The sequence below is a fragment of the Lampetra planeri genome, chromosome 17 (genome assembly GCF_965212315.1).
Source record: "Lampetra planeri chromosome 17, kcLamPlan1.2.h2, whole genome shotgun sequence".
In the NCBI taxonomy this organism is placed as follows: domain Eukaryota; kingdom Metazoa; phylum Chordata; class Hyperoartia; order Petromyzontiformes; family Petromyzontidae; genus Lampetra; species Lampetra planeri.
Window position 1 is genome coordinate 13587838 of NC_136123.1, and position 12798 is coordinate 13600635.

General features: G+C 55.6%; 1 pseudogene; it reads left to right on the forward strand.

Annotated features, from left to right (window-relative positions):
• Positions 1-2328: 2328 nt before the first annotated feature.
• Positions 2329-12798, forward strand: part of LOC144723201 (filamin-C-like) — a 105475-nt pseudogene continuing 95005 nt past the window's right edge.

Below are 12798 nucleotides of genomic sequence, written 5' to 3' on the forward strand. Positions count from 1 at the left end.
AAAAACTGAATAAAACAAATTAAAAAAAACGACTAAGGCACTTATAAACGACGTATTCTTATCACTCGATGAGCCACGATGCCTTCACGGCCAGCTGATAGTTCATACACTTTTATAATTAGTCTTCTTATGATTGGCTAGGGTCGGTTCCATTGTGTGGGGGCATTTGATTGTCCCCTTGATAAAGTCTTGGGGGAGCAGACGTCGGGCCCGTCGTGGGTTTGTGAGCGTGGGGGGTGGGATACGAACGGCTTCGGAGAAGTTCCCTCTCGCTCGGGCGTGGCTGCAGCGAGCCGTCGGCTTTCTCCGCTGCTAGCTGAGCGTCGTCGGCCCGATGCTGTCCTTGGAGACGCTCGGTCGCTCGTGACGCTCGGTGGTGCCCAGTGGCCCCCGGTGGCGCCCGGTGCTCGTTCGCTCGTGCGCTGGTGGCTGGCACCTTTGTGCTCTGGGCACTGGGCGACGCGGCTGTGCGCGCTCTCCGGCTCCGGGTGCTCTGGCGATGAACGATGCTCTCGTTCGGTGATGGCAGACGCTGGGCGCTTTCGCTATTTCACGAGTGATAACTGGAATCTTCGCCGGTCTCACTCGCACTGCGGTGGCTCGGTCTCGCGATACTTCTTCTGTTGGCACATAATTCTTGCTTGGTTTAGCATGTCGCTACCCAGCGAGCCCCTCCATACTTGTTGAGTTTTGCTGAGTCTTCTTCTGCGTCGGTGGTGATGATCTCCTGCCTCGGTGGTGATGATGATGCTCCTCCGTTGGTGGTGTCTCTGCTTATATCTGAAAAATCTCTCTGCTTGGCACACCTGCCGGAACCAACCTTTGTTTCGTTCGCTTGTGTGTTGACACAGCTGCCTGCGTGTCCGTGTGTGTGTTCTGATTTATTGGAATAATTAAGTTATTCAAATGAAGCAGCTGTGCCGGATTTTCCGTTCATCCTCTGCAATAATTAACCTGGAAGTGGGGGGGGGGTCTTTCTCGTGGTGGGTGTTACTTTGTCTCACACAACTTCCAAGTTTTTCCGTTTTCTGTTTGGAAATTAAAATGAGACTCACTTTATTTCTTATAGCATTATTGTAATTTTGATTGTAAGTGATTCAAGGTATGTTGTAGCCGGGTTCACGGTATTTCTATCGAGGTTTGATGATTCTTTGCTTGTGTGCAAATCTTGCTATCCATGCTGTGGGAAGACAAAGGTTGGGAGGCTCTTTCTCTATGGAGTACATTCCATCTTGGTTAGGTATGACTGACATATTATTGGTTTGTGTTTATTCAGGATTGGTGATTTAGCCTTATTATTGTAATGTGAGGATATATCCGGCTAAATGACGTATCACAACTCGTCATGATGATTGGCTCTGCCGGTCCAGGTTTATAGTCAATGGGGGGAAGCCTAGGGGCGTGGCCCTGACGTAATGGAAAGGTGACAGCTGTAAGTAGGGGATTGGTTCTGCTGGTTTTGGCCACAGCCAATGGGGAGATGAGTCAGGGGCATGGTCCCGGCAGCTTACGAGGGGGCCTGGAATATTCCATGGAGGCTAACCAGGATTGGTGGAAACGTACCACGTGACCCGGGTATTAAATAGGGGTGGAGACGAACGACACATGGTCAGAACGGGAATGAACAGAGGAAGGGGGCCACGCGGGAGCGGGGCTCCGGGTTGCCACGTGGCAGTGTGTCTCTCTCTCTATCTGTCCCTCTCACACTGCCTGTCAGCAGCGTGAGGGAAAAGCTGTAATACAAGTTGAATAAAAGACAGATTCCAGAAGTCGCCTCAACGAGCTTTATTACATTGGTGTCAGAAGTATCTCTTGAGACAGTTTGGACGATCCTTTAAGATGTCCAAGCACCTCAAGAAGAAGAACCCACCGGACCCTCCGTCGGAGGAAGAAGTTGAGGCGGACGAGCTGCTGGGAACTGCGGGTCCTCTGCCTCCGGCTGCTGCTCTCCCCGACGCCGCTCATCGCCGACAGGCTGGAGAAGCTACGTCCTCGACTGCGGACGAGGGATGGCGGCGACTGGCGAAGCAAATTGATTCGCTCCGTGCGATTTTGCTGAATCTGGTGACGGTGGTCGCATCTTCAGGGGCCCTCGGTCGGCCGCGTGGAATGCAACCAAGAGCCGATGGCCAAGATTTTCAGCGGGATTCGACTTCCGCTATTGCTCCTGCCGCGGAGGGAGAGGCCTCCATCTTGGGCGGGGCTGCTGCAACGAAGCCGCCGGATGCCATCTTGGGACCGGCTGCCAACACGCGGCGGCCGGACGCCATCTTGGGCGGGGCTACCGACATGCGGCCGCCGGACGCCATCTTGGGCGGGGCTGCCGACATGCGGCCGCCGGGCGCCATCTTGAGCGGGCCTGATGCCACGCGGGCGCCGGACGCCATTCTGACGGAGCCGCGAAATACACGGGTAGCAGGATTGGGAACGCTCGAGGCGTCGGACATTCACCGCGGACATCGCCTTCCTCAAATCAAGGAATTTGTCGCCGGAGGCGATTGGAGTGCGTTCACGTGGCGCTTCGAGTCATCCTTTCGGTCGGTGCGATAGACGGAGGCGGAGGCACTGGAGGCGCTGCCCACGCTGCTGGATGATGTCTCCTTGGCGGTTTTCCGATCCATCCCGGCGAGCAAGAAGAAGACGCTGCATGACGCTTTTACGGAAATGGCGGAGTTTTACGAACCGCCGACGGCGGCTACAAGGAAATTTATGTCGCGTTGTCGAGGACCAGAGGAATCGCCCTTGGCGTACCGAGGGGCGCTATTAGCACTTGCCATGGCCGCCTACCCCGACTCGTCAGCTGATCTCCTGGATCCTCTCATCCTTTCCAGAATGATTGAGCTGGCCCAGGAACTTAACATCTCGTTGCCACTGTGCGGACACGAACCGCTTACGTCGCGATGGGCGGCGCGCTGCTTGGACGCCAAGTTTAACCTAAAACGCTGGGATCAGATGGCGGCATGGACGGGGAATCCCGAAATAGATGGTCCACCATTGGGGTGGTCTCCGAGTCGGGTCGTCCACGGCTCCAATGACTCCAGCGACGACGAGGTGATGGCTGCTGTTCCTCGCTGGGCCCCAAAACGCCGGCCGCGCGAGCGGCGTGATGGGGCCGGATGACCACGTGCAGAGACCGGGACGAGCGACCACCGGGTGACGGCGGCCACGTGTTTCAAGTGTGGCCGACGAGGCCATTTCGCCCGGGATTGCCACTGCCGACCTCTGCCTTCTCAGCTCCCGTCGGGCCGGCTTCCATCTCCTCTACCGGATGCGGATCCAAGGCACCCTCAGGCAAGTCGGCACACATCGGACACCCGTCAGGTCTTATCACATCACCCATCCACTCGCACACATGTTTGCACTCCCAATGGTAATTGTGGTGTACCTGTGGCGATGCCGCACTCTGCGACACAATGGAGAAAATTGGCCCGTAGGGTGGTGGCTGCCGCGTCGGGGTCCTCGACAGTACGGGGTACCATCGATGGCGTCGATGTTCGTATTTTGGTGGAAACAGGCGCGTCTGCCACCATCATTTCCAATGTAATTTTTCATCTCCTGTCCATTCCTACGTCACGGATCCGACCGGTTAATGACGCGTGCGTTGCTGCTAATGGGGGTAGCATGGGTATTTTGGGGCAAGTTGATGTGCGCATTGCTATCGGGAATATCACCGCAGAGGGACCAGTGTTGATTTCTCGTTCACTGGCCGTCCCATGCCTATTGGGCACCGATTTCTTGCGCCGCATGCCAGTTAAGATACTCGTCGACCAAGGTTGTTTAGAAATGCCAGGGGGCCGTAGGATGTCGTTCCTGCCTTCCCTGCTGGGCCGTTCGCCCCCGGGTAACGCGGTTAACGCGATTGTTGCTGCCATGGTCGAGGTGCCATCGGGCTCGCAAATACTTGTTTTGCTGCATTACCGAAAGCGTTTGGATGCTGCGGACGGTGCGACGGGTGTGCTGTTGTCCCCGTCGAATTCGGTGGCAAGATCCTTTTCCCTAGTAGCGGCTCAAACTATCGTTCGGCCTGGTCAGGCCCCGTTCATACAAGTGTTAAATGGGGGCCCGAACCGGGTCGTCGTCCCGGCTGGATCGGTATTGGCTCACGCCACTACCGATTTCACCAGCTTTGAGGGTAAACCACCCACTAACATGGCCGCTGGCGGGCCTCGATATGATCATTCACACGATCGATGGATCGCAGATTTGTGCGGAGAAAATACATCTTTGTTGGCCACGCAAAGGAGTGCTTTGCATTAATTATTGTTGGAGTACGCTGACGTTTTCAGTAAAAACGATTTGGATCTGGGCCATACCTCGCTCTTGTCGCACCATATTGACACCGGTGCGGCGGGACCGATTTGTATGCACCCATATTGCATGAGCCCTGCTGAAAGGGAACACGTGCGCGGCGCGGTGGAAGACATGTTGGCGGCCGATATAATTGCGCCGTCCAACAGTCCTTGGGGCGCGCCGGTGGTGCTGGTTAAGAAAAAGGATGGTGGGACGAGGTTTTGTGTAGATGTCCGCCGATTGAATAATATATCCATGGCAGACACATACCCCTTGCCACGGATGGACGACTCATTGGATGCTTTGTCAGGGGCAAATTTTTTCTCCACCCTCGACCTGTCGTCTGGGTTTTGGCAGCTTCCCCTCGATGATGAGTCCAAACCAAAAACGGCGTTCCGCACTCCACAAAGCCTCTTTGAGTTTAACCGCTTACCTATGGGCTTGAATGCGGCACCGGCGACGTTCCAACGTTTGATGGAACTGGTGCTAGCGGGGCTGCGGTGGGAAACATGCCTCATATATTTGGACGATATCATCGTATTCAGCCGCACGTTCGAAGAACACCTCCAACGCCTGGAGACTGTCTTTTAGAGGATGCGCTCGGCTGACCTTTAATTTAAACCGAAAAAGTGCCACCTTTTGCAACGGTCTGTCCGATACTTGGGTCACATCGTCAGCTCGGACGGTGTGTCCACGGACCCTCAGAAAACGGCGTGTGTCCGAGAGTGGCCCACGCCCACTTCGGTGGGTGACGTACGGCGGTTTATTGGGTTCGCATCCTACTATCGCCGTTTTGTTAAGAACTTCACGACGCTGGCTAAGCCACTGCATGTTCTGACGGGGAAAAATCTGAGATTTAAATGGGGCCCGGAAGAGGAGCGCTCTTTTCAATCTCTTTGGGATCACCTCGCCACCGCGCCGACGCTCGACTACCCGGACTTTTCCCAGCCGTTCATCCTTGACACGGATGCTAGCGATATCGGCATAGGAGCCGTTTTGTCGCAACGGAAAGACAGGGTCGAGCGAGTGGTGGCATACGGCAGCAGGGTTCTGTCCCCTGCCGAAACGCAATATTGCGTGACACGACGGGAACTGTTAGCAATCGTAAATTTTGTTCGCCAGTACCAGCCGTATCTGTATGGAAGGAAATTCCTCGTGCGCACTGACCACGCGGCCTTACAATATTCGTTGAAATTGGAACCATCGGGTCAATTGGCTCGGTGGTTGGAATCATTACAGGAATTTTCCTTCGATATCACGTACCGCAAAGGTACTCGCCATGGCAACGCAGACGCTCTCTCCAGGTTGCCCCCGACTCCTCTCTGCGCCTGTCTGATGGGTACGCACTGCTGTGCAGCACTGCCTACCTCGCCCTGTCCGGTTATGGGGGCGATGTCGAACGATGAAGGCCAGGATGTACCCGTTGGCGCCGACGATACGCTGCATTTGCCACACTCGGTGTGGCTACGTGAGCAGGAGGCCGATGCCTCTCTGGCTCCGCTGCGGAAACTGATCGGGAAACCGAGATCTCAATTGGCGGGATGGAAATGGCAGATGTTCCGGTGCCAGGCGGGACTATTGATCAGTTTAACACGTAGGCTTTCGCGACCAATATTATTCATAATCAACGTTTTTGGGTTTAGATCGCGTTATTTATAAATGTGTCGTAACCCTCCACCACCCGACACGGCCAATCAGTAAAAATGTGTCACGTTGACAAAAGACAAATTAGTTCACTGCTTTAGCCCACCGGTGTGTTGAAGCGCAAAACCACAACATTTACAATTTGAGTACGACGTGTCGCTGGTAATTGCATCCAGCAACATCGGGCAATTCGCCAGAATTGATGTGTATGGGTGGAGTGTCTGACCGTTCACGCCTGGTTGTGCCGACATCCCTTCGCCACGACCTGCTCCGCGCTCTGCACGCCGACAAACTGATGCACCTCGGCGTGCAGAAAACGTTGGCCGCGATGCAGCAGGATTTCTTTTGGCCCGGCATAACGGCAGATGTCACTAACTTTATCCGGTCATGCCATGATTGTGCACAGAGGAAACCACCTCGTCAAAATTGTGTTCCGCCACTACGTTCGATTGAGGTATCCCGTATTAATGAGCTAGTTGCTCTGGACATCCTGGGCCCGTTCCCTCCATTGGCTAGGGGAAACAAATACCTTTTGGTGGGGTCGAATATTTTTCTCGCTGGCCTATGGCCTGGCCTCTGCCTGACCAAACGGCCTCGTCCATCACCAAGGCTTTCTTGAATGGTTATGTCATGGATAAAGGAGCACCCGAAGGGCTGCTCACGGATCAAGGACGTAACTTCTCCTCCAAATTGCTCAAGAATGTATGCGCTGCGCTGGGCACAAAGAAAATCCGTACTTCCCCTTACCATCCGCAAACGGATGGCATGGTGGAACGGTTTAACCGCACCCTTTCGGCCATGCTTTGTCACACGGCGAGTGAAAAACAAACCGATTGGGACTTGCACATACCGGGCGTCCTGGCGGCATACCGCATGGTTCCGCATGCGTCCACAGGATATTCGCCATTTTTCCTGATGTATGGCCATGAGAATGTACCCCCGATTGATGTGCAACTGGGTGCGGCGGGTAAACAACCATCCCCTTCCTTGCCTGATCACATACGGGACTCGCTTAAACGGGTTACGGAGGCACGAGAGGCCGCCAGATGTGCGACGGCCCGTACACAGGCAAGGAACGAGAGGTATGCGCGTCGATCGCGAACTGACATCCCCTGGTCGGTGGGTGATCTGGCATGGCTCCATTGCCCTCAGGTGCTAGTGGGCACGTCCCCTAAACTGCACAAGCCTTGGCGGGGGCCTGTTAGGCTGGTGGACATTCGGAATCCCAGAGTGTTCGCATCCAGTACGGCCAACGTCGTTGGTATGTCCATTCGTCGCGATTCAGACCTTACGTTGACCCGCGTGCTGGCCCTTCATCTCTACTTGTTGACCTGCCGGGGTCTGGTGTGCCGAATGTGCCACTTGCCTCGCCCGTTGATCCCCAGTGGGGCTGTGTTATACCCCCCGCAGATGAATAGGTTTTGAGGGACGACGAGACCCCGGACGTCCCTCCTCCAACGGGACCTGTCCCAGATACAACGGAAACCGAACATTCTTCTTCTTCTCCACGGCAACCACCTCCTGCTGATCAGTCGGCGAGGCAACCACGCGTGAACAATCTGTTGTTAAATATTTTGAATTTCCCGGCGCGTATACGCCTACTTCCCCCTTACCTTGTTAATGCGTCTTAGACGCCCTAATAATTTTCCTAATGGAATTCGGCTTGTCACCCTTTTCGCAGCCGAGACGGCTGACTTTTTACACCGGGGGCGGGGGGGGGGTGATGTAATGTGAGGATATATCCGGCTCAATGACGTATCACAACTCGTCATGATGATTGGCTCTGCCGGTCCTGGTTTATAGCCAATGGGGGGAAGCCTAGGGGCATGGCCCTGACGTAATGGAAAGGTGACAGCTGTAAGTAGGGGATTGGTTCTGCTGGCTTTGGCCACAGCCAATGGGGAGATGAGTCAGGGGCGTGGTCCCGGCAGCTTACGAGGGGGCCTGGAATATTCCATGGAGGCTAACCAGGATTGGTGGAAACGTACCACGTGACCCGGGTATTAAATAGGGGTGGAGACGAACGACACGTGGTCAGAACGGGAATGAACAGAGGAAGGGGCCCACGCGGGAGCGGGGCTCCGGGTTGCCACGTGGCAGTGTGTCTCTCTCTCTATCTGACCCTCTCACGCTGCCTGTCAGCAGCGTGAGGGAAAAGCTGTAATACAAGTTGAATAACAGACGGATTCCAGAAGTCGCCTCAACGAGCTTTATTATATTATTACCACGTATTTCATAGGGTTTTACTAACCTTCGTTCCACTGCCTGTATCCTGGGTTTGTGTTGTTTGTTCTCGAGTTATTATTATCTGATATCCCGAGGCTATGGAATTCGTTTTGGCTTAGGAACGACCCTGACTGCCATAATTATTCTTTGATGCTTCTGTCAGGTCGCGTAGAATATAATTAAAGTTAACAATAACATTAGTATTGAATTAATGAGTCATGATCCACTGGTGTAGATTGTAGCCTGGTTTTTAATTGCAGTGTGTGTGAGGATCGATAATGTTCGCTTAATTTTTGTCGCTAAGTTTTGGATTTTCGTTATTAGAAGAAACATGCAAAAGTTAACCAAAGCGAAACGCCTGTGTTCTCTTTCGTCGGGGGGGTGGGGGGGGGGCGTGTATTATTTTTTTATGACTGACCCTTCCGTTGGCGGGAGGGAGGGTGTCATTAACTTTTATGGTTCATCTCCTGTCCTCTGGCCTCGAGTGTGAAAGGCAGCTGTGGTGAGGGTGGGTGCTACAACCTTTGTTTGTGTCCCCGTGATTTATTGAATGACCACCCGTCGCGCCTAAAACCCTTTGTCGTGCCGCGCTCTTCTACTTCACCTACACATTGCGGGGGCCGAGTGCGTGATGTGTCCGAGCCACAGTGCCTAACCCTGAGCACAGCCGTCTTGTTGCACCCTCATATGCCGCAGGAGTGAGTTCTCAACGGCCGTCATTGCCGGCCGCTTCCATCAACAAGCGCTCAACCACCGGGCCGGATGTCCCCCAGGCTGGGCCGGTCTCCACCAACCCACCCACGAAACCCCCTGACCCGTACGATGGCCCTGCAACACAGACCTGCTCTAAGACCCCACGATTTTCGTGACCCTCCCCACATTCTCACACGCACCACACCACGCACCTACCTTTGTGTTCGCCAAATTGCCATGGTCGGTGGCCTTCCTCACTTTTGCCTTGTGGTCGGTCGGACGCGCCGTCATTGCCTTGACCTGTGCGTGTCCTGGGGGTGGCGCCTCGGGGGGGTCGCGCGGATATTTTTTTGTGTGTGTGTAAATTTGTACATAGTGTAATATTTGTACAGGTGGGCTGGGGTATTTGTCGGGGTTGTTCTTTCTGTTGTTGTTGAGGCACACGTACTTGTTCTGATTTTACCATGTTCTTGTGGCGATAGTTGGCAGATGGGACGGCTGGATGCTACAAGGGGGGGGAGGGGGTAATGTAGTGGCATTGTTGGACGCGATCGCCACTACTCGTTGCCAGCAGTGCCGGCCCTGTGTCAACAGGGGGCGGAAGGGAGGCTGAGCCGGCTAGGTGAATGTTGCGCCGTTTAGTCCTAGGTAATCCCTGGGGAGCATCGTGACCAAGGGTGCGGACCCCAGACCCCAGAATGGGGGTTGGGGGGATTACGTCACACTCCAGGTCCCTTGAGAACATTATATAAGGAAGGTCTGGGTAGGGGCGGAGTGAGCTGGGACTGTGTATAAAAGCAGGGTCCCTGAACGGTCCCGGTAGTTGTCGTCTGCCTGAAGACCGAAGAGCCACCTGAAGACTTGAAGTAAAGAGCCAAAGGAGCAGAGCCCGAACCCCTGACTAGGATTGGGCTAAAGCTTAAACCAGTGGAGGGCTGAAGCTTAACCAGTGTAGGGTTAGAGCTTATCCAGTGTGAGGGCATGATAGTCCGGAGGAGATGCCTCCCTAGAGTATTGGGTGGAAGGGGCCGTTACCTCTTTGTGTTATGGTTTATTAATGTTATAGTAAACGTGTTACCTCCAAAGAAGCTTCTTCCCATTTGTACCCACTACACATGCATATGTAATGTAGTAACTCGGCGGGAGACGACTTCACGGGTAACACACTCTTTATTTTATCAAACTCGTTTACAGGTGACTAACACCTACTTTGTATCTCGGGTGACAAACACCCACTTAGCTACTTGGCGACTAACGCCCACTGAGCTACTCGGATGACCAACATCCACTTAGTATCTCGGGTGACAAACACCCACTTAGCTACTCGGCGACTAACGCCACTGAGCTACTCGGATGACCAACATCCACTTAGCGACTAACGCCCACTGAGTTACTCGGATGACCAACATCCACTTAGCTACTCGGCGACTAACGCCACTGAGCTACTCGGGACACTCCCTGCCCGGGGTATCCGTCTCGACTGTGGGTCCCCAGCCCGACCCACGGGGGCGTCGGACCCCGGGTCCCACAGCCTCGCCTCCGAGCCACACAGGGCCCCGGTCCCCACAAGGACGGCGGGACTAGGGGTCTCGGGGCACTAGGTCTTCAGCTCCGTCTTCGGGTCTTCAACTGGGTAACTCTCTCCGAGTGCTCTCGCGCGTCCCCCTTTATACCCCACCTGCGGACGTCGCTGCGAGCACCCACTTATTCGACCAATCGCTGGGCGCTGGCTACGATCCTCTTTTCCCACATCTCATCGTGCCTCACCACCCACGCCGCGCCGCCCCGTCATCTGTCACTCCCGGCGCGCGCGTCCACACCACGCCCACAACGCGTGCCCAACCCCGCACCCCGCGCCGCCCCGTGATCCATCACTGTCACAGTCGGCGCACGTCAATACCACCACTACATCACCCCCTACCACATAGCTCGCAGCCGACCCGGCTGCTATAAAAATATACAAACCGCCCTGTGTGCCCCGTAACACAACACAACAACAAGAACAACAACTAACTTAACAACACAACACGACGCGAACACTACCATCCGCAACCCTCAACCAATGCCACCGCGACAATAGAATAATATATACAAACCGGCGAGTGACAATAGCAATGTGTATGCAAAAAGGAAAATAAATGGAAAAATCTTTTTTTTTTTCTTTCGACTCGTGCAGTGTCCCCTTCTTTTTCCGAGCGTCCCTACAACGGGACATTACCCCGGCAGAGGGGAACACCGGGCGAGCTCGGTGTAGAGAAAAAAAAAAGTCTTCATGAAAATTGTTGAGCCCTAGCCCGAGTCCGCCTTGCCGGTCCGTCGTACGGCACCAGACGCGGTTGAACGTCCGGTGGTGCCGGCGGTTCAGGAAGACATCGGCCAGGCATCGAGGACCCGTGCGTGCCCCGGGGTTCAGGCTCTCGACGGTCAGCAGCCGTCAAGCCCGAGGCACCGGGTTTTGTTGGGATGACTTGTGGCCCTGGTCGTCGTCCCGACGTGGTCCTGTGGCGCGCTGACGCGGGGCCCGGCACCCGGCTGCGACGTGACCCCGAAGGCCGCAGTTGTAGCAGACGACGGACGTCGTAGGTTTCGGTTGCTCCAGCTTGCGGGGCGAACGTGTGGGCGAACGACCTCCCGTTCTCCACTCCCCCGGACGCGATGCAGCGAAGGCCTGCTCCTGCACCACAGCTGGCTGAGGTTCGGCGATCGTGGCGGCCAGTGCCCCGTTCCCCGCCCATTTGCAGACGACCCCCGGCTTGCGTTTGAGGACCTCGTACGCGTGAATGCTCGTGGCGATCGCCAGGGAGCAGATATCCATCTCGTCCGCCACGTTGATGGGGACCCCCAACTCGTGGGCCAACACCAGCAGCTGCTCCGTCACCATGGCGTCCCTCCCCTCCTTATCCATACGGGGAAACGCTGCGTCCGCCAAGGCGAGTAGTGCCGTGCGATAGGCGAGCGTCGTTTCTCCAGCCACCTTCCGCCGATCGTAGAACTGGTGGCGACACGTGGAGGGCGGCCCGAACACCTTCGCCATCAGGTGTAGTGCGGCCTGGAGCGTAGAGCGGGACGACCTTGCAGCAGATGTGAAGGCTGCAAGCGCGTCGTCGTCAAGCATCGCTGGCAACGCACGCAGGGCAGTGGTGTCGGACCACCCCGACATCTCCTGATGAGCGAGGAACCTTCGTTGGAAGGCTCCCCAGTCGCCCCCATCCGCCTTGAACGCCGACAGCGCGGGCAATCTTTTCGTCATCGACGTCGGAGAGATTTTCCCGCGCTCCGCTGTAGTTGTGTAAAATGTCGGCTCGGTTGTCAGGCGCAAAATGGAGGGCTCCGGCGCGCGCTGATGACGTGGGCTGCGCTGCGCGGAGGTGTCCGGCCACGTGGCGTCCGTCTTTCCCGCCAATCGGTGGCGGCCCCCCAAAAACGGCGGCAACTTCCAGACTTTTGGCGCGAAGCGCCTTTTGGCGGGAATCCTCCACCGTCGCTTCCTCCACGACCCCCGCAGCCGTTTTTCCGCTCGCCGGAACGGAGATGTCGGCCAAGACAGCGGCGGCGGCGAGTAGCAACTCCGCCAACCGGGAGTGCGCGTCCTGGAGGCTGGTGTCGGAGGCAAGCGGAGCGTTGGCCATCACCGCGAAGTGCTGCATCGGCGGCAACTCCTCGTCCTCTACTCCCGAGGTCGGTGTCCCCGGTACGCCGTCGTCTTCCCGACCTCGCTCGTGGGTACGGGTAGTCTTCCTAGTGTCCATTCTTCTTGAAGACAGGTTCACTTCTGACGCCAGTTGTAATGTAGTAACTCGGCGGGAGACGACTTCACGGGTAACACACTCTTTATTTTATCAAACTCGTTTACAGGTGACTAACACCTACTTTGTATCTCGGGTGACAAACACCCACTTAGCTACTTGGCGACTAACGCCCACTGAGCTACTCGGATGACCAACA